The sequence below is a fragment of the Macrobrachium rosenbergii genome, chromosome 46 (assembly GCF_040412425.1).
Source record: "Macrobrachium rosenbergii isolate ZJJX-2024 chromosome 46, ASM4041242v1, whole genome shotgun sequence".
In the NCBI taxonomy this organism is placed as follows: Eukaryota; Metazoa; Arthropoda; class Malacostraca; order Decapoda; family Palaemonidae; genus Macrobrachium; species Macrobrachium rosenbergii.
Window position 1 is genome coordinate 7,210,001 of NC_089786.1, and position 25,000 is coordinate 7,235,000.

Genomic DNA, 25,000 nt, shown 5'->3' on the forward strand with positions numbered 1-25,000 from the left:
GAAAAATAGATCTATTTTCGGAGGCCTTGATTATACGATTTACAGAAAACTCAATTGCGTCGAAGAAACTTCGGCGCATTTTTTTTTTTTTTTTTTTTAAATTGAACTACTTTGAGCTGAAGAGTATTTGTTATTACTGATATATATGACTTTAGATGTTAATGTTTAGTATATTGCTGTAAAATATGCATCAGTTGTATTATATTTAGTTTATTTACTTCACTTTTCGACATGCATTGAAAATAATGTAATATTATTATAGCTCATTATTATTCTCTCTAATGAATATTTATTCTTTTATCTTTTCAGGTCATGTGTGGATGGAACACGAATGAGAACAAGATGCACCTTTACCCATGTGTAGATCTAGTCTTTTAATTACTTAAAAAAACGTAAGTTCTGGGAATATTATTAAAAAATAATCAGTGATAACTCTTCATTGAGTTGTACAAAAACGGTTAGATTCTGGTAATACGCAAAAATAATTAGTGATAACTCTTCATTGAGTTGTACGAAAATGGCTAAGTTTTGGTAATATACAAAAATAATCAGTGATAACAGTTCCTTGAGTTGTACCAAACGGTTAGGTTCTGGTAATATACAAAAATAACCAGTGATAACGGTTCATTGAGTTGTACAAAAACGGTTAAGTTCTGGTAATATACACAATTATCAGGGATAACTGTTCGTTTAGTTAAACAAAAACGGTTAGGTTCTGGTAACACTCAAAAATAATCAGTGATAACTGTCCCTTGAGTTGTACAAAAATGGTTAAATTCTGGTAATATACAAAAATAATCAGTGATAACAGTTCCTTGAGTTGTACAAAAACCGTTAGGTTTTAGGAAGTGGCAAATTTGCATCTGACTTAATTTTCAAATTTCTTCGAATCGTCGTCATGTAGACTTATTTTTGGAGGTTTCTTAACCACCCTCCAGTTTGGTTTGTTTCATTTGATTTTTGTAACTGTAGGCTACAGGTAAATGTAAGATTTTACTTGCACACGAGAAATTGATTTAAAAAAACTCAGTGGGTTTATTATGCATAGATTCGTCTAAAGGCAACTCACTGTACAGGTCAATGTGAGATTTTACTTGTGTACAGGAAATTGGCCTTACCCAGCAGTGGATTGATTTGGCATTAATTCGTCTTAAGGCAACTTGAACGAAAAGAAGTGGACTCAGAAATATCTTTCTTTAATAAATAAAATTTTCCCTCGTAGGGGGTTAGTGCCGTCAGTGCATCTCATGTGGTGCACTGTAAGCATTACTTTAGGTAATTTGCAAGGTGCCTTTCGGCCCTAGCTGCAACCCCTTTCGTTCCTTTTACTGTACTTCCTTTCATATTCTCTTTCTTCCATCTTACTTTCCACCGTCTCTAAAAATTGTTTCCTAAAGCGATTGCTAAAGGTTTTCCTCCTGTTACGCCTTTTAAACCTTTTACTGTCAGTTTCAGTTTCAGCAATGAATGACCTCGTAGGTCCCAGTGCTTGGCTTTTAGCCTAATTTCTGTGTTCGAATCACTGTAATTTTATTTTGTCAGTTCCTGGAGTGATTCTTGGTATCCTTAGTTTTAACCCGATTACTTCAACACCCCCCAACCTCCTCTTCAGTAACCTTAATCTGTCTGGATGTAATTTCCTTCACTTTGTTATGTTATGATCATCCGTCTCATCCTGGCTTGGACGCAATTTCCCTTAGCGCTTCTGTTTTTTTATCGATGAAAAAAAAAAACGTGCACTTTTAATTTGAATAACCTGTTCGGTGTAAGTGGTTTCACATTCTGTGTTTATAACCGGTTTATAGATATTCCGTTTGCGCAGTCAAAGTAATCTCTAAGGTAAATGGTTGTTGTGACGTGTGTATCCCGTCTTTTATCTATTTACCTATTTAATTTTTTTTTATCTTTTTTAATAAGTGGGATCTCTTCTTTCTGTATTTCCCTTTACTTCCTCTTGCTTCTTCCTAATGAACACCTTAATATTCCTTGGAAGCTTCAGAATTTCAAGTCAATGGCCCGTTTGGTGGGCTTGTTCCATATGAATAGGTTTCATCTACTGAATAATAATAATAATAATAATAATAATAATAATAATAATAATAATAATAATAATTGCCGTCATTTCCCCGTTTCTCCTCTCATTTCTGATTCCCCATTCATAATTTGATTATGGTCACTATTTTTTTTTTTTCCGGGTTTGAATCAGATGACATTCAGCTCATTGTATTCCGAGGCTCAGAGCTGATTCTTGTCAGCCCTTTATTTCTCTCTCTCTTTTTTTTTTGTTTCTCCTCAATCAGTAATTAATTCTTCTTGATTCACTTAATCCACCTTCTTTTCATTCCAGTGTCGGTTCTCATTTGATTTCACTTCGCCTTTGTTCGTTATTTGTTCATCTCCTCTGTTCGTTAATTGGCTTCTGCTTTGTTCATCATTTACTCGTCTCCTTTGCTTATTTCTTTTGTTTATTGTTTGTTCATCGCCTTTGTTCATTGTGTGGCTTCTCCTTTGTTCATTATTTGCTCGTTCCCTTTGTTCATTATTTGTTCATTTCTTTTCTTTATTGTTTGTTCACCTCCTTTGCTCATTGTTTGTTCATCTCTTTTGTTCTTTATTTTTCCATCTCTTCTGTTCATTGTTTGTTCATCTAATACAACCTTCTAGTATTTAGTTCATTTTTGTACATTCAATGAATATCCTTTTTAATTTTTCCTGTAGTTTCTCTAAATTATCTAAATCAATTGTCACGTCGTTCCCTCCTTTTTTTCCGTAATTATCTGCCATTATTCCTTTTTTTCCGAAAATTCTCAATTTTCCGAACATTTTTAAGTATTTTTAGTATTCCTTCAAATTCTTTCATTTTAATCCTCATTGACTTTTGACCACATAAATAATTAATTTTCTTATATATTTTTTTTTATTTAATTTTTTTCTCTCCATTCTTCCGTTTTCCCTCTTGCTTATAGTCGACGCGGCGCCGACGGGCAGACAGTCAGACAGGCGGAAAGGTTCTATTCTCTTTTGTGTATTTAAACGTAAAGCCGGCCCGGTAATCATTCACAGCGTAAAGCTGCATTAACTTAAATCTAGCCGCATTTTATTAATACCTTTGATTGATATGAAATACTAACTAACGCATTAAAAAGGCAAGGAGCGAACACTGGCGCGTAATTTTGTGGGCGGAGCGATTTCGAAACGGGCCGAAGGTCAGTGGGAAGCGATCGAAGCCATTCGGACGATTCCGTTCGAAATTGGCCGTTTGAGTTTTCGGTCGAGATCTGGAAGAAATTGGCGTCGAGACGAGCGTCCTTTTTTTCTTTTTTTGCAGAGTGAATGTTCGATTGGGAAACTTTGGAAAAGGGCGAATTCCTCCGGCGAGAGAGAGAGAACTATAGCGGAAAAGCCCCTTTCGCCGTAAACCATCGTTCAGCTCAGGCATCCGATGCAAAGCCCCCTTCCCTCCTCTCCCCACCCTCTCTGTCTCTCTCTCTCGTCGCTGAAATTGACCCGAAATATTTCATGGCCTTCACATGAGGTATTAGCCCTCGGCTTTTGTTAAACTAGTATACCTGGACTGGAAAACAACAGAACGTCTATTGCCGGAGCTTATATTGCTTGATCTTTAACTTTTATTTATTTAATTTTTTTAGAGAGAGAGAGAGAGATAGAGAGAGAGAGAGAGAGAGTGAGAAAGAGACTCCCCGGCCTCCTATAAATCTGAAGTGGAGGCAGATTGTAAATTTGTTTACAGTTGTTGGATGTAAATTTAAGACGGGGCAAAGGCATTTCGGGACGGGGTGCCGTTAGTGGAGAAATACGTTTAATAGGTCTCTCGCCCCGTCGATTTTTCCCTTATAAATTGGTGTGGTTTTATATTCTCTCTCTCTCTCTCTCTCTCTCTCTCTCTCTCTCTCTCTCTCTCTCTCTCTCACACAGAGTTTTGTATGCGAGGCCTTTTATCCGGAAGTCTTTGTATCGAGCTTACATTTTGTTAACAGTTTCGTCATGGAAAGAAGAAGACTCTCTCTCTCTCTCTCTCTCTCTCTCTCTTTGTAAGTTATCTGATTAACCTTTTATCCACAAGCTTATGTAATCAAACCTAGACTTTTTCAGTATTGTCATAGTGGGACGAGCTCTCTCTCTCTCTCTCTCTCTCTCTCTCTCTCTCTCTCTCTCTCTCTCTCTCTCTCAGCAGGTTATCTGATTAGCCTTGTTTTCCACAAGCTTATGTAATGAAACCTAGACTCACTGACTCTCTCTCTCTCTCTCTCTCCCTCTCTCTGTAAGTTATCTGATTAGCCTTTTAACCACAAGCTTATGTAATCAAACCCAGACTTTTCCAGTATCGTCACAGTAAGAAGAGCCACCCTTCCTCTCTCTCTCTCTCTCTCTCTCTCTCTCTCTCTCTCTCTCTCTCTATTTTTTGTCGCTTACCGTGCGACTGAGTTAATCCTTATTAGCTGTTTTTATTTCTGTTTTCTTTTTGTTTGTCTGACGGAAAAACCGAAGACAAAAAAAAGTAAATAAATAGACAGGTAAACAGTAATGTATCTGATTTCATATCTCCTTTATAACGCTGTTGGATAACTGATGTATCCATAAAAAAAAATCTGTTTTTTCGTAAATAAATTATCTGTGAATTATATTTCATGTAGCGACATGGTTTAACAAGCGACTAATATATCCATAACAACGTCTATGTCCGCCTATCTGTTTATCTAATATGTATATCTATATATATATGAAAATGTGAGTGTGTGTGTTCCAGCATAACTCTGAAACGCACTTGAGTAATTTCAGCCAGACTTGGTATACATGTGACATACTATTTATATTCATTTATCATACCTCATTTCGGTATACATGCGACTTACTATCTGGAAAAGAATACTGTGGGGGTAAGACATCACTGGCACCAAAGAGGGTGGGGGTGGGAAGGGGGTAACAGAGAGAGAGAGAGAGAGAGAGAGAGAGAGAGAGAGAGAGAGAGAGAGAGAGAGAGAGAGAGGAGAGGCATTGAGAAAGAGAGAGAGAGAGAGAGAGAGAGAGAGAGAGAGAGAGAGAGAGAGAGAGAGAGAAAGAGAGAAAGTAGAGGGGGTGTTAGGGAGGAGAGTGAGAGAAAGAGTGTGAGAGAGTTATCGTTTGTCATTCAGTGTTTTCCCAGGCAGCGCCGGGTTGGTCATCTAGTATATATGTATGTGTATATATATATACATACATACATACATACATACATTGGTCATGATAATGTATGTATATATATATATACATACATACATACATACATATGATAAGTATCCATACTTATGCAAGTATGAGCAGCGCCAAGTGGGAATACATTATACACACCAGTATTTATGTATTGTTTTTGTCCAAATCAAAATAAGGCAGGAAATAATAGAATCTCTTTTTAACCTCAGTTTTTATTCTTCTATAATCACGGAACCTGACCTGATTTTGCCGTCAGATTATAATCATTATATGCTATGCTTTGAATGATGAGACAGTTTTTACGTGTTTTTGTCTCGTTTACAGAATAAATGTCTGTTTGTTTGAGATGTCACAAACATCGAACATCGAATTGACGTTGCTTGGAGAACAAGTATTTGCTTTGAGAAGTTACAAACATCACACATCAAAATGATATCTCTTGGAGAACAAATATTTGATTGTTTTGAGATGTCACAAACATCAAACATCTAATTGACGTCGCTTGGAGAACAGTTGTTTGTTTTGAGAAGTCACAAACATCACACATCAAAATATCTATTGGAAAACAAATATTTGTTTGTTTGAGATGTAACAAGCATCTAAATGAAGTCGCTTAGAGAACAAGTATTTGTTTGTTTTGAGGTGTCACAAACATCAAAAATCGAATTGACATCGCTTGAAGAACAGCTACTTGTTTTGAGAAGTCACCAACATCACACATCAAAATTATCCAGTGGAAAACAAATACTTGTTTGTTTGAGATGTCACAAACATCAAGCATCTAAATGAAGTCGCTTAGAGAACAAATATTTGTTTGTTGTTAGATGTCACAAACATCCAACATCGAATTGACGTGGCTTGGAGAACAGCTATTTGTTTTGAGAAGTCACAAACATCAAGCATCGAAATGAAGGGGCTTTAAGAACAAACATTTGTTTGTTTTGAGATGTCACAAGCGTCAAACATCGAACTGACGTAGCTTGGAGAACAGCTATTTGTTCTGAGAAGACACCAACATCGCACATGAAAATGATATCTCTTCAAGAACAAATATTTGTTTGTTTGAGATGTCACAAACATCAGACATCGAAATGATATCTCTCGGAGAATATCGACCTGTTTGTCTGATATGTCACAAACATCAAACATCGAAATGAAGTGGCTTGGAGAACAAACATTTGTTTGTTTTGAGATGTCACAAACATCACCGTTTGCCGAATCATGTTTCGGTTACATGGTTTAACTCATTAGTCATTACTTAGAAATACAAAGGATTGTTTGTGCAAACATAATAAACACACGCACCCATACACATACAAAAGGATATTGGGAGGAGGTTGCTGGCTCATCTCTTCCATCCTTACTGAATCCACCCACAGGTGAATAACTATCATGTGCATAATTCATTGCTTTGGTCAACTGTGTCTAAATATATATATATATATATATATATATATATATATATATATATATATATATATATATATATATATATATATATATATATATATATATATATATATATATATATATATATATATATATATATATATATATATATATATATATATAATATGAGTGTTTAACCTGTGCCATTAAATCCCACTATACTCCTATTGACTTATACTGTAAACTGTGTGCCTGACAGTTGGTCGGATGTCGTATATGCATCATGGCCAGGACAGTGGAGAAGGAAGGGCTAGCAGCTTCACCCCAGAATACTTGCTGGAAAGTAGAAGGGTCAGGTCCATGTATATATATATATATATATATATATATATATATATATATATATATATATATATATATATATATATATATATATTATATATATATATATATATATATATATATATATATATATATATATATATATATATATATATATATATATATTTATATCATATTTGCATACACCTACTTGTTGTGCAGATGAACTGAACAAGTTTTGAAAGAGTGGAATAGAATTGCGAGCGAGAGAGGTGTGGGGAGGGGTGGCTATCAGGGGGTGGCAGGGCGGGGAGGGAGGGTATTGGGGGTGGGTCCTTGGGGAGGGGGAGGGCGGAGGTCGAAACCACTTCATCTTGCATGGCTGCCATGCACTTTCCTTTGTCATGTTGTTGAGAAATATATTTATTGTTTTCCCGGCTGCAAAATGCTTGCACGAGAATTCCCGTCCTGACAACTGTTTTCTTTTGATGTTCAAATTCTAATGACCCGCCGTGTTTTGGGGGGAGGTGGGTATGTCCTCCCCTACTCCCCTCCCCCTGTCCTTACCCACCGACCCATCCAGGGGAGTAAGGTATTTACCGTTTTCTATAGAAGAGGCTGCAAAGTTTATAACTCCCTAGCTGTGGATATATAAGTTGCCAGACGCCGCCATATCTGCGGTTGAAAAATAGGAGAGGCCGTAGTCGAGTGGGTGGGTGTTTCGGTGGGTGGGTGGGGTGAGGTGGCTCTGTAGTGGCGGTGGGGTGGGTGGGTGGTTCTGTTCGTCGGCTCCGAGGGGAGGCTGAGGGGAGTTGTGGAATATAGGTTCCGACGGCAACAAATTTATTTCTCCTCCTGCCTTCCCGCCACCCCTGGAGGGGATGATTAATTGCCTCTCTATAGCTGCATTAGACTGCATTTTCATGCTGTTTTTGTCATGAGCCCAGGTCTGTACGTCCTTGCGTACGTCTGTTCGTACTTGTGTACGTGTGTACGCGTGTCCCAGCGTCCGTCCGTGCACTTTTTCCACGTGTCCAGTCCGGTGGTGCCTCTTTGCAAGGTACATTTAATGACCTGGCTTAAATATTCTGTATCGTAATTCCTTAGATGTTCGCTCATTCAATCGTCCCGTCAGACGGGCTCGGCTGCTCGTGTTATTGTATAGTGACAGAGAAACCACAGTAGTGCCTCTTTAGTCACTCGCCGTGTTTTATGTTATTGGGTTGTCGGGACTGGCGTCACAATGTCAAAGGTCGTGTGAACGGGGATAAAAAAAATAAACTCTCAACGTTGGGGATAAGGTGATCATTAGGTTATGATGATGCGTTGCAATAAAATGGGTAATGATTATCGAGGTTTTCGACGCTAATGCATGATTACGTGTAAAAATATCTTTTGAAATGAGAGTAACTTAATACAATTTATTTCTGGTTATATATATATATATATATATATATATATATATATATATATATATATATATATATATATATATATATATATATATATATACATATATATAGACATATTTTTTATTTTTTTTTTATAATTTTGGTTTAACTTTGATTTTTTATGGCAATTTTTTGTAATGATATAGATCTGAGTTTTTTTTTATCTTTAGACCGCGTGCTTTTAGTTTTTTTTTTTTTAATCTAGATTGTTTAATTGTAGGTTTGACGTTTGATATTCTATATCTTGATGTAATTTTGTGGGTTTTTCTTTAGCTCCCCAAGTTATAGATGTAATTCTTGGTGTCTAATGGATTTTAATATCTACGTTAGATGTAATTTTATTTTGTTTCCATAACGTTATTTAATGTCTTGATATAATTTTGGTGGCATTTCTTGGTATATAATTTTACTGTGTATATGCCTGATCGCTTGGTATCTTAATGCACTGGTCTCCCTTCCAAAGCTATAATTTTTGTGCTTGTCTCTCAGACGTTTTTTTAAAATCCTAGTTGTTTTTCCCGATGTCTTGACAATTTAACGATTTTATAAAAAAAAAAAAAAAAGGAAAATAGAAATTTAAATAGATAGATCGAGAAAAACCTATTCATCGTATTGACCAGATGTTTGTAGGGTCAACAGTGCAGGCGAGTTAGAACACAATTCTGCGTGGTGTTGCTTGACGTGATATGGATGTTGCAATGCTCTCTCTCTCTCTCTCTCTCTCTCTCTCTCTCTCTCTCTCTCTCTCTCTCTCTCTCTCTCTGAATGAGGTCGTTTGACTCTGTATTAATCTGACTTTGGTCGAAGAGTGTATACATTGAAAAGAGGTTTATTGCTTTATTCTTGCGGCAGTTTGCTTTTTTTTTTATGGTAAAATCAGTATTATTTTTTTATTTAGGTTGATCTCAGGGTGTGTACGTACTTAGATCTTCGAAGATAAAGGGCTTGGGAGTTTGTAAACTAAGTGTAATATAGATTTTGGGGTCAAGATGTACATTTTTCATGACATTTTTTTTTGTAATGTCGATTTTGGGGCCAAGATGTACGTTTTTCATGACATTTTTGTGTGTAATGTCGATTTTGGGGTCAGGATGTACATTTTTCATGACATTTTTGTGTGTAATGTCGATTTTGGGGTCAGGATGTACATTTTTCATGACATTTTTGTGCGTAATGTCGATTTTGGGGCCAAGATGTACATTTTTCATGACATTTTTGTGTGTAATGTCGATTTTGGGGTCAGGATGTACATTTTTCATGACATTTTTGTGTGTAATGTCGATTTTAGGGCCAAGATGTACAGTTTTAACAGCGGTATTGTGCGTAATATCGATTTTTCCCGTAGGGGGCTAATGCCGTCAGTGAACCTCATGCGGTGCACCGTAGGCATTACTTAAGGTTCTTTGAAGCGTCTCTTCGGCCCTTAGCCGCAACCCTTTTCATCCCTTTTACTGTACCTCTGTTCATATTCTCTTAACGACTATCAATTTCCCTTTCATTGCTGAATGACCTTATTGGTCCCAGCGCTTGGCTTTGAGCCAAAATTCTATTTTCCATTTCATATCGATTTTAGGGCGAAGATGTACATGTTTAACATTTTTGCTTGTAATATAGATTTTAGGTCCGAGATGTACATTTTTAATAATATTTTTGCGTGTAATATCGATTTTAGGGCCAAGATATACATTTTTAACAAAATTTTTAACAACATTTTTAACAACATTTTTGTGTGTAAAATCGATTTTATGGCCATGATGTACATTTTTGTTACATTTTCTGTGTGTAATGTCGATTTTGGGGCCTAAAGCGCATTTTTTTTTTTTACATTTTGGTGTCTACTGCTGCTCCGAGTGATTAGAAATCAATAAATTTCTCAGAACTCACATAATTGCCAATACTTCGTTATCATATGTATCACAGTTTTTTTCTTTTTTTATAAAACCGATATTCGAAGTGCTTGGCTATCAAAGATAATATGAAGTGATACTTATGTCAATTGTCATGCACACCAAAAACAAATCTTTCGTAGAATTCAGGCCTTTGAGTCATGCAATGACTTTTTGGTGTAATTGTAGTCTTAAAACCTTAGTTAATTTTCGAATAAGAATGGAAATTAACGCATGAATGGTAGTCTTAACCTCTCACCTGTTCATTGCAATACTAAAGCTTCATGGAATTAGTTTAGTTTTAAGAATGAAAAATTTTGACCGCGGTCCTTTCAACTGGACATAATGTTCGTCCTTACTTAATGTTAGTCCTTATTTGTTAGTCTTATTTCTTCATACTTTCAAACATGAAGCATAAAACGTAAATTCAGTTATTTCAGTATGATACGGTGTTTGAATTGAACTGAATATAGAAATTTAGGCGAAAATCCAAACACTGGGATCTACGAGGTCATTCAGCGCTTAAACAGAAATTGGCAGTAAAAGGTTTGAAAGGTGTAACAGGAGGAAAACCTCAAAGCAGTTGCATTAGGAAACATTTTTAGAGAGGGTTGAAAGTAAGATGGAAGAAGGAGAATATGAAAGGAGATATAGAAAAAGTAATTTTTTTGAACGAAATTTGAACAAAGTCAGTTCACGGAGGTGAAATATAACTTCGAATATACCAACTCAGTCTTGTTGCAGAATATTTGTGAACCAAGTCAGTCTTTTTCGAAGTCTGAAATCTAAATAAAACCAGTTAGCGTTGAACTTAATGTTAATGTTTGTTACGCTAATTCCATGTTTTTTTTTATGTAGATTGTAATCTGAACAAAGCCTGACCGCCTTGATGTAAGTTCTATTATAACAGCGGCTCAATCCTTTCCGAGGTATAACGTCTGAACAAAGCCAGCTCGCCATGACAGAACGTTTCTCTTGTCATGCGAATTGAGTCCTTTCGAAGTATGAAATCTGAACAAAGCCACTTCCCCCTGACGTAATGTTTCGCGTACAATACCAGTTCAGTTCTTTTCAGTGTATTATTTTTGAACAAAGTCAGTTCTCTTTGCTATAACAATTCAGTACTTTTCGAGGTCTGCGATCTGAACAAAGCCAGTTCGCCCTGGAGTATTGTTTCTCATATTATACCAATTTCGTCCCTTTCGAAGTGTGAAATCTGAACAAAGCCAGTTCGTCTTGATGGAATGTCTCTCATATGATATCAGTTCAATCCTTTTCGAGGTGTTAAATCTGAACAAACCCAGTTCGTTTTGGTGTAATGTTTCTCAAACCAATTCAGTCCTTTTCGAAGTGTTTAAAAAAAAAGTTCTCCTCGACGTAATGTTTCTCGTATTACAGTATGTCAGTTCATTCCTTTTCGAAGTACGAAATCTGAACAAAGCCAGTTCATATACCTATTCAATCCTTTAGGAAGTATGAAATGCGAACGAGGGCAATTCGCCTTGACGTATAATGTCTCTCGTATAATACCAATTCATTCTTTTTCAAGGTGTGACATCTGAACCGAGCTAAATCATCTTGACGTAATAAAACCAATTCATTCCGCCAATTCATTCCTTGTCGAAGTATGTAACAACTCGTGAAATGTTTCTCGTACCAAGTTCCTTGTCGAAGTATGAAATTTAACAAATCGTGATTTGACTAATCTCGTACCAATTCATTCCTTGTCGAAGTATGAAATCTGAACAAAGCCAGTTCGTTTTGACGTAAAGTTTCGTACCAATTCATTTTCTTGTCGAAGTATGAAATCTGTTTTGTTTTGACGTAATGTTTCTTGTACCAATTCATTCCTTGTCGAAGTATGAAATCTGAACAAATCGTGTTCGTTTTGTCGTAAAGTTTCTCGTACCAATTCATTCCTTGTCGAAGTATGAAATCTGAACAAATCGTGTTCGTTTTGACGTAATGTTTCTCGTACCAATTCATTCCTTGTCGAAGTATGGAATCTGAACAAATCGTGTTCGTTTTGACATAATGTTTCTCGTACCAGTTCATTCCTTGTCAGAGACGAAAACTAAACAAAACCAGTTCGTTGCTTCCCATATTACACCAATTTCAATCCTTTTCAAAGTTTGAAATCTGAACAGATATGAATTCGGCCTGACGTAATGTAACTCTTAACTATACAAATTGAATCCTTGAAGCAACGTTATTCCTAATATCGCTCGAAAATCGGCCCCTGACGACGCATTTCATCGTGTTCTGTCCAAGCTTCACAACACTTGATGAATTGGTCATCCATTGTCCGTGCACAGATGAATCGTCTCTTAAGCCATCATGGCGCAATCCCGAGGTGTCGCCTTGCCAAGCTGATGACTGGGATGATCCCATATGATGTTATTATTATTATTATTATTATTATTATTATTATTATTATTATTATTATTATTATTATTATTATTATTCAGTGGCTGACACCTATTCATATGGAACAAGCCCACAGGGGCCATTCACTTGAGATTCAATCTTCCAAAGAATATGTTGTTCATTAGGAAGAATTAAGAGGAAGTAGAGTGAAATACAGAAAGGAGAGATCCCACTTATAAAAAAAAAAACAAAATTGATAAATAGATAAATAGATTAAAAAAGTATTAAAATGCAAGAATAGTATTATGATAGTAACGCATTGCATCCTCGCTTGAACTTTTGAAGTTCCAGTTGTACGACATCCTGTGGGAAGCTGTTCCACAGTCCAATGGTGTGAGGAATAAAGGACCTCTGGAACTGAAAAGTTTGACAGCGAGGCTCATTTACTGCCTATTGGTGCTGCTGTTCAGAGAATTTAAGGCAGTCATCATTTTATTACTGTGAAACAAATTCTTTAAGGTTAGGCAATGGTGATTCATCGTCTTCGCTCTGTGGTGATGAATACTGGATTCGTGAGTTGATAAAGTTATTGGTAAATGATGTTGACTTTTTGATGTATATAGCACTCACCATTTTGCAAATGGGGTGCTAATTTATCACGGCTAGATGATGATTCACACATACTCTTCGCCAGGCGCCGATGGATACTGAATTCATCGTGGTTTCTGGCGAATTTATCAATATATCGGTGTCTGTTACTGGATCTTTGTGACAGATATTGTAACTTTCTTAATGTCGTTTTTTTAAAGTTTTTATTTCGCCCTGACCCAAACTATTCCTTCTTAGGAGAAAAATTCCAGTATTTTATCTTCGTCTTCTTTCCAGAGAGGATGATTCAGATGACCTCGTTTTGATGGTCATTCTAGGAAGTTTGTTCCAGGTGACCGCCCCTTCGTTGAAGAAGCCTTTAAAAGGAGTTTATTCCAGGAGACCTCTACGTGAAAACCTATTTCAAGAAAAAGATTATTCCAGAAGACCTCGCCATAAAAGTCATTTCGGGAAGTTTTTCCAGAATAGGTCATCACGAAAATCCTTCCAAGAAGATCAGTTTTTTTCAGGTGACCTCGTTATGAACTTTTTTTTTTCCAAAATGTTGTTCCCGATCAGAAAAAATTATACTCCCTGTGACCTCCAGGTGATCTCGTCCTTGATGTCATTTCCAGAAAATTGTACAGACATTAAGGAAGAACAGATTCCCGATGACCTAGTATGGAAAACCATTCAGGGAGGGAGGTTCCAGAAGGCCTGTACTTGAAAGACATTCATGGAAAACAAGTTCCGGATGTCCTCTGCTTGAAAGACATTTGAGGAAAACACGTCTCAGATGACCCTGTCTGGAAAGCCGTTCAAGGAAAACAGGTTCCAGTTTACATCTGCTTGAAAGACTTTCGATGAAAACAGGTTCCAGATGACCTCGTCAGGAAAGCTACTTCAAGAGGCTTGTTTTATGAGACCTCATTTTGAAAGTCATTGAAGAGAAACAGGTTCCAGGTGACTTTATCTGGAAAGCCATTCGAGGAAAGCAGGTTCCAGGCGATCTTATCTGGAAAGCCATTCAAGGAAAGCAGGTTCCAGGTGATCTGATCTCGAAAGCCATTCAGGGAAAGCAGGTTCCAGATGGCATTTGCTTGAAAGATATTCAAGGAAAAAAGTTTTCAAGGTGACTCCTAGTTGAAATGTATTTATAGAAAACAGGTTCCAGCTGACATCGTCAGGAAAACCATTCCAGGAAGCCTCTTTTTTTTTTTTTTTTTTTTTCACTGGATCTCATTTTGAAATTATTCTCGGGAAGCAGGTTTCAGATGACCTGGGCTGGAAAGCCATTCCAAGAAGTTTTTTCCAGATGACCTCATTTGCAACTCATTTTAGTAAAAAAGATCTGTTTCCAGGCTAGGTACTGAAAGCTATTACAGGGAAAAATTGGTCCGGGGTGACTATATGAAAGCCATTACAAGAAAAACTGTTTCAGATAATCTCGTCATGGAAATCATTTTGTGGAAAAACTGTTTAAAATTGTGAAAACTGTGTGACTATCCAGAGTTAGTTCAGTAATAGAGAGGCGTTGCCGCATCGAGTCAGCCACTGGATATTTCTTACAACATTAATTACATTTGCTAACCCCCTATTGAGGGGAAGAGGTCAGGCTTGGGGGTTTTGTGGATGGAGGTGGTGATGATGATGATGATGAGGGAGGGGTTAGCATATATAAACGGAAGTGGGGAGGAGGAGGAAGAGGAGGTGGGTTTTAGAGGGGGAGGTAAAAGGGAGGAGAAGAGTGATAGGGGGTTAAGTTGGAAAAGAGAGTTGGGGGTGGGGGAGGGGGAGGAGTAAAAAGAGAGACTGGAGAGTTGTGTGTATATGTGGGGTGGGATCTCTCGGCGCGCTGTCCCAAATGTTCTGACATCGATTCATGATATTTTGAAAAATGAAAAAAAAAAGAGTTGCCTGTGCTTTTCGCTGCGGAGTTGACGGTTAGTGCCTTTCGCTAATTCCGGAGGAACGTCGATGGGATTTCTTTCTCTCTTCCCCCCCTTCGCTCCGTTCGAAGCTGCGTGGCATCTTGCAAGCGAGCGGTTGAGCCCTGACCGTCTTGACTGCCCAAGGCGCATCTGCGAAAGGAAGATTAATTCGATGAGAGAGAAGGACTCGGCGAAAAAGAGGGAGGCTCATTATCGTGGATCAGGCAGCGCTCTGTTGCATTGCATCGGTGAGTGCATTTGCCCACGTCTCGATAATTACACATAATTTCGACATCATTAGCTCCAAGGAAAGTTTCTGGACGACCTTCCTCGCTGCCCAGGGGCGTCGGAATGCCAGGAATCGCCTGAGGACCTCCAAGACGACCTCATTAGCGATTGTCATGTCCCGAAAAGAGCTTCATTTGACAGGAATCGACGTCCACGTGTTGTGTGCCTCGGAGCAGCGTGGCGACTGGTGGGGTGGCTCCTCCCCCCCCACCCCACCCTTTTCTCCCCTCCCTCCCTCCATTCCCCCTTCCCCTCGTTTCCCCTCGCCCCCTTCCCCTCGGGTAGGCGCGTAAAAAGTTGCAAGTAGTGCCTGTCGCCGTAACGTGCTGCCTGCCTGGCCGTATGCCGCCAGTACTTGCAAGCGGTTGCTTTGGTCTGTGATAATATAGCTCTCTCGCGTCGCCAGCACCAGCAGCCAGCCAGCCTGCCTGCCTGCCTGCCTGCCTGCCTGCCCCCTCCCGTCCTCCTCCTCCTCCTCCTCCTCCACCACCCCCCACCACCACTGCTGCTGCCGTTCCCGTTCCCGCTGCCGCGGCTGCTTCAGCTGCTGATGGTGTTGCGGGTCTCTCCCGCCTGAGTAGTGAGAGTAGGTCGAAGCACCGTCACCCACGGTGTCCTTGGTGCATCTGAGAGTCGGGTGGCTGGTCAGGGCCTCTCTCTCTTTCTCTCTCCCCTCGTCGGCGGCGGCGGCGGAGGCGGTGGTGGTGGTGTGTGTTGTGTGCGTGCGTGTGTGCGTGTGTGTGAGTGTGTGAGTGAGTGAGTGTGTACGTGTGTGTCGGCCCGCCGGCGGGGCTCCCCCGTGGCCAGGCCCGCTCCTGTCATGCGCTGGCTGATGTAAAACTGTGTGTTCCGTGGACTCTCACTTTCTACCGCAGTTGGAATGTTTGTGTGAGTCGTCCAACCACACTGCCCTACTGGCGGAAAATACTCTTGGACGGATATTGCCTCATCCCCACGGCCGAGGGACGGCTGAAAAAATAATAAAAAAATTAAGACGGCGGACAGGAGTCGAAAGCCCTACTACTACTACTACTACTACTCCTCCTCCTCCTCCTCTTCCTCCTCCTCCTCCTACTCCTCCTCCTACTCCTCCTCCTCCTCCTACTCCTGCTGCTGCTACTCCACCACCTCCTCAGGGAAGGCTGCCCAAGTAAGTGGCGTGTGGCTCCGTCCTTTCCCCTCAAGTCGACTTGCCCGCGCGACAAGCACGTGTAGATGCAGCCCAAGTTTCTCGCCAGATATCTCGGCTCGTGATTGGCATTTCTCGGGTGACGTCACACTTCTTCGCTGCTGCTCAGCCAATCAGGGGCCGAGAGGGTCCGCCCGAAAGTCGGACGGACGCGGTGGCGGCACCCTCAGCAGCAGCAAACAGCAACAGCAACAGCAACAGCAACAGCAGCAGCAGAGAACAGCAGCAGCTCTGGAGGAGACGAAGATGAATAGAGTGTGTGTGTGCGTGTTTATTATATGTCTTTATGGGAGTTAGATGGTCATAACATTAATCCCCAGTTATGAGTAATTATTCGATGTCTGTAATGAGGTGGAGGCATCATTATGATGATGATGATGATGATGATGATATTATCTACCTAAAGTCTTGTCTTCCTGCTGCATTACATTATAAACGGCAACCCAGTGAGGATTACACCTGTTTTAATTGCTTTCGGGAAACTTAACCATCAATTTTGGAGTCTCTCACTTGGCCGCGTTCGGGAATTTATTTACGGCTCCGATTCGGCCAGGAGAGAGAGACACACACACAGAGAGACAGAGACACAGAGAAAGAGAGAGAGATAGAGAGATAGATAGATAAAGAGAGAGAGAGAGAAGGACAGAGCCTCTGCTGGTGGTGGTAGAGAGTCCTCCGGTAGTCCTAGGCTCTAGACTCTAGGCTCTGTAGGCTCTGGGCTCTATGTAGTCCCTCTGTGCGCATTGGTGCTTCACGGGGCTCTGGTTACCACGTTATTATGTACTGTATTGATGATTAAAGTTAACGTCAATGGAACAACAGCATCACAGCAGCAGCAGCATCACAGCAGATGCAGCATCGCAGCAGCAGCAGCAGAAGCAAAGCAGAGCACAGCATTATATATAGAATATCTTTGCCAGCACAAATACATGATTAAATTGGACGGCGACCACGATTCCACAATAAGACGATACCCTATATATCATTATCCCCTGGTATATCACGCCATCATTCTCTGGGATCACTTTGCACTCATTTATCACCTAGCTTTCCCTTTTCCCATTATTATTATTATTATTATTATTATTATTATTATTATTATTATTATTATTATTATTATTATTATTAACCATCATCATCATTATTTAGCGGTGCTAAGAGGAAGGTGATTTATTTTTTTTTTAGTTTTTCCTTTTCGAAGTGAAATTATGATTGAGGAATCTGTCTTATTTTTGGTTTACGTGAATGTGAATGAGTGTGAGCGTGACTGAGTGAGTGTGTGGGATTATGTTGGTGAGTGAAATCTTGGGGAACTTTACTTGTAATGATAGATCTTGGGACTGACTATCATCATCATCATTACTACTACTACTACCACTGCGACTTATATACTATTACTGACACTCTCAAGGAACCACATCTTGGAAACAGAATTTGCGTCCAACATCGAGTTAATTCGTTGTATATTAAAATATATGTTTATATTTTTTTTTAGTTCGGAAGATCTCACGTCTGTGAAACCCCGTTTCTGAAAACCGCTCAGAGCGAGAGAGGAGGAACCGAAACCTCCAAGAGAAACCATATTTGAAAACGGAAACATAATATATTCTGAAAAACTGAAATCAGCAAATGAACGGTTTTGAAACGAGCGAATTGGATGGTTATCAGTGTAAACAGTGCGAAGAAGATTAGCAGAAGAGATTTGGAAAGAGAATCGAGGCGAAAAGAAGACGAAGAAGGAGAAGGAGGAATAAGACGATAATAATAATAATAATAAAAATAATAATAAGATAATAATAATCTTCTTCTTCTTCTACTACTTCGTCCATTTCACAATGCCAGCCGGTTTCCATGGAAACGCTCCGACGACCAAGAACGATCGTTTTGGAGCAAAATAGAAGATCGTATGACGTAAGGTATTGTTGCAATTACATGTACACAGCTTACTTTATTCGGCAGACCTAGTGCAGTATATACACAGTGAATTGACAGCGGCTTCGTTTTGTACATTCGCCTGCATACAGTTGATTGTGTGTGTGTATATATATATATATATATATATATATATATATATATATATATATATATATATATATATATATATATATATATATATATATATATATATATATATATAAATATATGTATGAATGTATATATATATATATATATATATGTATGTATTTTTACATGCAAAAATGTATGAATGTATGCATGTGTATGCGTACGTACAGAGCCACAAAGCATTCCACGTATACTGCCTTTGTAAACAGCCGAAACATACCGTCACATTGCTAGCGCGGTGATAATGTCTGAAGCAGATTGTATAACATCAATAACATCTATAAGTCATTTTTCTGATGTCAGTGAGAAACAATTCTTATAAATTCTCTCTCTCTCTCTCTCTCTCTCTCTCTCTCTCTCTCTCTCTCTCTCTCTCTCTCTCTCTCTCTCTCTCTCTCTCAGAACGTCAGTCAGTCACTTTGTACCAGAACTTTAGTTTCCAAAAAGATTAGTAAGTCATTTAAATTTCAAACCTTTAGCTTATCAGATTGCTCGATTATAAACATATCTTTTATCAATAAATATTTTTCTGAGTGCATCAACAACAAATTGCTCTGCAAGAGTTTCGGTAATTTTCCCGTAGAGTTTGTACAATGTTTTGCGGTCATTGTAAATACACCTTCTATTTATATTGACCGAAGGTGTATTGTAGCATGTTTTCAGCGTGTTTATGTATGTGTGTATGATGTGCCGGTATTTCTGTGTAATGGCTTTTTATAATATATATATATATATATATATATATATATATATATATATATATATATATATATATATATATATATATATATATATATATATATACACATACATATATGTATATTATATATATATATATATATACACACATACATATATATATGTGTAATATGTGTGTGCGTGCGTGCGTGTGCGGATTTATATATATAAATTAAGCAGACTATCCCAAAAGAGGGTGCTTTATAAATTATGTATATAAATTTATATATGTATATATATGCATGTTCATATACATATGTATGTATGTGTGTGTATCCCTGTGTACGTGTCCAAGTGTATACCTGATTGTTCTTAGGGCGCCTGTATCTGCCATTGTGTCGCGTTCAATACACGCTGATTTCCGTCAAAGTGAAATGACCCACTGGTGAAAGATATGATTGTGGTCCGAACATAATGATGAAAGTGAGCATCGGTAAGCGAACTCCGTTCAGCGGAGAGAGAGAGAGAGAGAGAGAGAGAGAGAGAGAGAGAGAGAGAGAGAGAGAAATTCAACCTCATTCTATCGATTTCTTTTTCAATTCGCTCGTCATTGAGTCGAATCCCAATTGAATTCTGTTAATTTTTTATAAGGTTCTATTTACTTCTTGTAGCGTTGGTGTTTTCGTTTCGGTGAATTACGCTCGTTTTCCTTCTGTTAATTCTGTTTCTGCTTTTAATTCTATTTCTTCGGCGATCGAATTCTGTCCTTTTGTTGATTGCTGGTCGTTTTCTGTTGGATTCGCTTCGTATTTCTGTTGATTCCTTTTCAGTTTCTATTGGCTAGGTTTTTTTCGGTAAAGCGGCTCTTATTTCTCTTACTCCAGTTAGCCTATTGAATTGCGTGCTTTTTCTATTTATTTCCGTTCCTTTTCTGTGAAATTTTCTCATTATTTCTGTTTCCTTTCTGTTAGTTTTGTCATCATTTTCTATTACATTTTTTAAATAGAGAAATTTGCTCCTATTTATTTGAATATATTTTCGTAATTCGTATTTTTGTATTGAATTGTATACACTTTTTCTCATGGACTCCCTTTTATAAAATTTGAATTAATTCTTTGAATTAAGGAGGCCAATTGTAATCTTCATTTATTTTTCTTTAATGAGATACGTATAATTTCCAGTTTGGCATTGTTCCCTGTTATTCGAGTGATTTGCAATCTTTTCCAATTAAGTATTCTTGCTATTTTTATTATTTTCTTTATGTTCCATACCTTATTTGTATTATCGTTACTGATCTCTTCGCTTCTTCATGTTATTGATTGTCTGTGTGTATGTGTATATATATGTGTGTGTATATGTATAATTATATATATATATATGTATATATATGCATGTATATATATATGTATATACATATATATATTATATCTATATATATATATGTTTATGTATGATTATATATATGTTATATGTGTGTGTGTGTGTGTATGTTCTATGAGTTAATTGCCGTTAGTGTCACAATAAATTTCCATACATGAGCCGTACCATTTTTATTAGATAATACGAAAAACGCATTTAATTTTATGCGAACATACAAGTCTAACATATGCCTTGATAATTTTTCTCTCTCTCTCTCTCTCTCTCTCTCTCTCTCTCTCTCTCTCTCTCTCTCTCTCTCTCTCTCTCTCTCTCCGGGAACGGAGAACGCAGAACGTGCACAAAAATGGGAAGCCATATACGAGAGAGTTGTGATATAGCGTTGCAAATGTAGGCAGAGAGACAGACAGAAGCTGTATAGTGACTGTTGCGGGAAGTAACAAAATCGTGCTCTGTGAGATTCAACTTTTTTTTTTTTTTTTATCGCTAAGCCAGCTACTACAGCTACATCTACTACAGTCTCTCGTCATCTGTAATCTTTTATATATCACCATTGTGATTCTCTCTCTCTCTCTCTCTCTCTCTCTCTCTCTCTCTCTCTCTCTCTCTCTCTCTCTCTCTCTCTCGTTATGTTTTAGGAATATTTTGCCAGTGCTCAAAGTGAATTTTCGACCAGATTTCACCTCTCTCTCTCTCTCTCTCTCTCTCTCTCTCTCTCTCTCTATATATATATATATATATATATATATATATATATATATATATATATATATATATATATATATATATATATATATGTACACACACATACACACACATATATTAGGATTTTTTCACTGTAAAAGAGAATTTCTAACCAGATTGCTTTATCCCTTATAATCTACATTAGTTGTGTAATCTAACGGTAAGGACATATAATTTTTATATGCAAATAATTGTATATGGATAAACAAATGTGTACGTGGAATGGAATCTTTTAATGTTTTGATGTATTATATGACTATTTTCAGTCATCTGTCACCGTCGTATGAAGTTATTTAACTTTCTTTATTTAACTCCATTTAACCTTAACTCAGGAACTTATAAATAATAACTGTTGCTAAAAAAAAACAATGGCTGATTACCAATACATTAAAAGCATTGGCACTGATCAGTAGACGCCTTTGTGATCAAGAACGAGATAATGATCTCTGGTCAGTGATTAAAAGAATATTTCTTAATTTATTTTTTTTCTTTTTTTAATAAGTGGTATCTCTTCTTTCTGTATTTCCCTTTACTTCCTCTTACTTCTTCCTAATGAACACCATATTCTTTGGAAGCTTGAATTTCAAGTCAGTGGCCCCTTTGGTGGGCTTGTTCTAATGAATAGGGTTCATCTACTGAATAATAATAATAATAAAAAATAATACGGCTTATTTCACATAATTACACAGGAACATTAAGTTTCTATTAATTTTTGTTTGTATTCTCTAAGGTTTATTGATGTATAAGGCGGCGATTTTATCCTTTGCATGCTGAAGTATTAACTACTGAAATTTGTCGACGGTGGTCGTGTGCTTAAGGTTGAAAATATTCAAGGGCGTCGACGCAAACACACTCATATAGATACCTGTTTATATATATGTATATAATAAATATGTATCTATATATGTATATACATATATGTATACATACATGTATGTATGTATGTATGTGTATATATAAGTATATATATATATATATATATATATATCGCACTGATTAATGCGTACGTAGACGTGTGAGAGTAAACGCATATTTATGACGGAAAATATGGAGTTTGGAACATTTATTTAGATTGAGTTTTGGGGGATATGTATTAGGCATTTGTCTTAAAATCACACAAACTATATATATATACGTGTGTATGTATATATACGTATATGTATGTATGTGTGTGTATGTATTTATGTATGCATATATCAGTATCTCGTTCTTGTTGCACAGTCCTGGCTGCTTCATGTTTGAATTGTTATTGATAGATTGCCATTCAATCAGAACCTTCATACTTAAGCTGTAATTACTACTACTACTACTACTACTACTACTACTACTACTACTACTACTACTAGTAACCCATTGTGAATCTATCATGTACTTAATATTCATTGGTTAGACTAAAGAAACATTTCTAGTAAAGTTTGTTTGTGTTCGCATGTCTATCTGTGTCAACATAATTATTCCTTGTTATTTTATATTAACTTTTAGTGACGTGCATTAAGCAGCAGAATTAGATAAAGCCGAAATACTGAGATTTATATATATTTATATATATATATATATATATATATATATATATATATATATATATATATATATATATATATATATATATATATATATATATATATATATTCCTTTTAGTTATAAGTAGCGTGGATTCAGAGTATATTATCTAATGTTTTGATGGCTTGGCAAAGTCAGATGTCATGTATGAGATCTTAAGCAAGGTTCCTTAAATCCTTCTCAATTCATGTTCATATTTGCTGTAGGATTCAATTCATGGTATATTTGTTTTGGTTCATCTTCTCTCTCTCTCTCTCTCTCTCTCTCTCTCTCTCTCTCTCTCTCTCTCTCTCTCTCTATATATATATATATATATATATATATATATATATATATATATATATATATATATATATATATATATATATATATATAACATTATGCTTAGTATCTAATTTCTTCTTGTCACGATAATGGAGCTTTCTTTTATATGTATTTATATGAATATGTATATGTATGTATGTATGATGTATGTATGTCGGACGCTATTGAGATTAATAGGCCTTTATAAACGAAACGAATGGATGACAAGGAAAGCGAGAGAGAAGAGAGAGAGAGAGAGAGAGAGAGAGAGAGAGAGAGAGAGAGAGAGAGAGAGAGGGCGAAGACATCACGGAGGAAGTTGCCAAGTGTCGTCCATCTTCATTTTCCCTTGTCCTCCCCTCCCCCCTTCCCCATACCCCCCCCCCACCCTCCTTAACTCCTTCCTTCGTTCCTCCCCTCTTTCTCTCCGTCCGTTGTCCAGCCCAAAAGCCCGCGTCCGAGACTCTCGAAGCCTATGTGACTTAGGCTTTGCGACGCCGTATAGGCCGCCCTCATTACAGGCCGCAGATATATATGCCGCGCCTATCGCCTTTTCAACATTTTGTAGTTCAGTTTGCAGTTCCTTTTTATTCCTGGCATTTTTGCCGCTAGGTGGCAGCAGCGCGGGATGAAAGGACATTCATACACATACACATACACATACACACATACATACACATATACATATACACATATAGGCTTTTGATGCCTTTGTGTATTTGTAAATGTGGACAGTGGTCAGAATAGGACATGGGAGGGCCTTGCCCTGGTGTTCAACCGTTCACAGTCTCTCTCTCTCTCTCTCTCTCTCTCTCTCTCTCTCTCTCTCTCTTTTATTTTGTTATTTCCGTAAATAAAAGCCGACAATGTTCTGTCTTTTTTCATATGTAATTCATACCGTCAGTACGAAACCACAATTAACCTCTCTCTCTCTCTCTCTCTCTCTCTCTCTCTCTCTCTCTCTCTCTCTCTCTCTCTCTCTCTCTCGTTTTTACCTCATTGTTTTTAATTATTTCCATAAGTGAAGGGAAGCAACATTTTTTCCGTTAATTCATACTCTCGGTACGAAACCATAATTTACTCTCTCTCTCTCTCTCTCTCTCTCTCTCTCTCAAGAAAGAATTACGAACAGTAATACACCGAATAGTTTTTTTAATGGCTCACAGGTTTATAGTCTATTGCTGGCATCACTCATGAAGTCATGTTCCAGTTTCGTGATTTTTGGGAGCTGAAATTCAGGTCATTGAAATGTCATTGAAGTGAGGTTTGTTGAGTCACTGTGTTAGTTAACATGTTAAAATTTATTCATTTTTTCTCATCGAAGATAGAAACCCAATCTCTTCTTGAGAAACTGAACACTCAACAGATACCAATTCAAAGCTAAACTTTGTAGTAAGAATCTAAACTCAACAGGTATAGGCCTACCAATTCAAAGCTAAACTCTTTATTTAGAATAAACTGAACAGGTACCAGTTCAAAGCTAAACTCTATTAAGAATCTAAACTCAACAGTCAAGCTAAACCCTGTATTAAGAATCTAGCTTAAACTCAACAGATACTAGTTCAAAGCTAAACCCTCTTTTAAGAATCCAAACTCATCAGGTACCAATTCAAAGCTAAACTCTCTACTAAGACTCTATAACAGATACCAATT

The 25,000-nt window shown here is 37.4% G+C and overlaps 1 protein-coding gene across 6 annotated transcripts in view; it reads left to right on the forward strand.

Annotated features, from left to right (window-relative positions):
• pros (prospero) overlaps positions 1-25,000 on the forward strand; it is a 1,677,936-nt gene that overhangs the window by 40,389 nt on the left and 1,612,547 nt on the right. For 2 of the 6 annotated variants that reach the window (XM_067089461.1, XM_067089460.1), the window contains exon 1: positions 15,815-16,884. The exons of 3 other annotated variants lie outside the window; for them this stretch is intronic. The gene's annotated coding sequence lies outside the window, so the exon portion shown is untranslated. Of the gene's footprint in view, positions 1-309; positions 393-15,814; positions 16,885-25,000 lie in introns of those variants that run through there. One more of the 6 variants, XM_067089459.1, reaches the window with a different exon arrangement.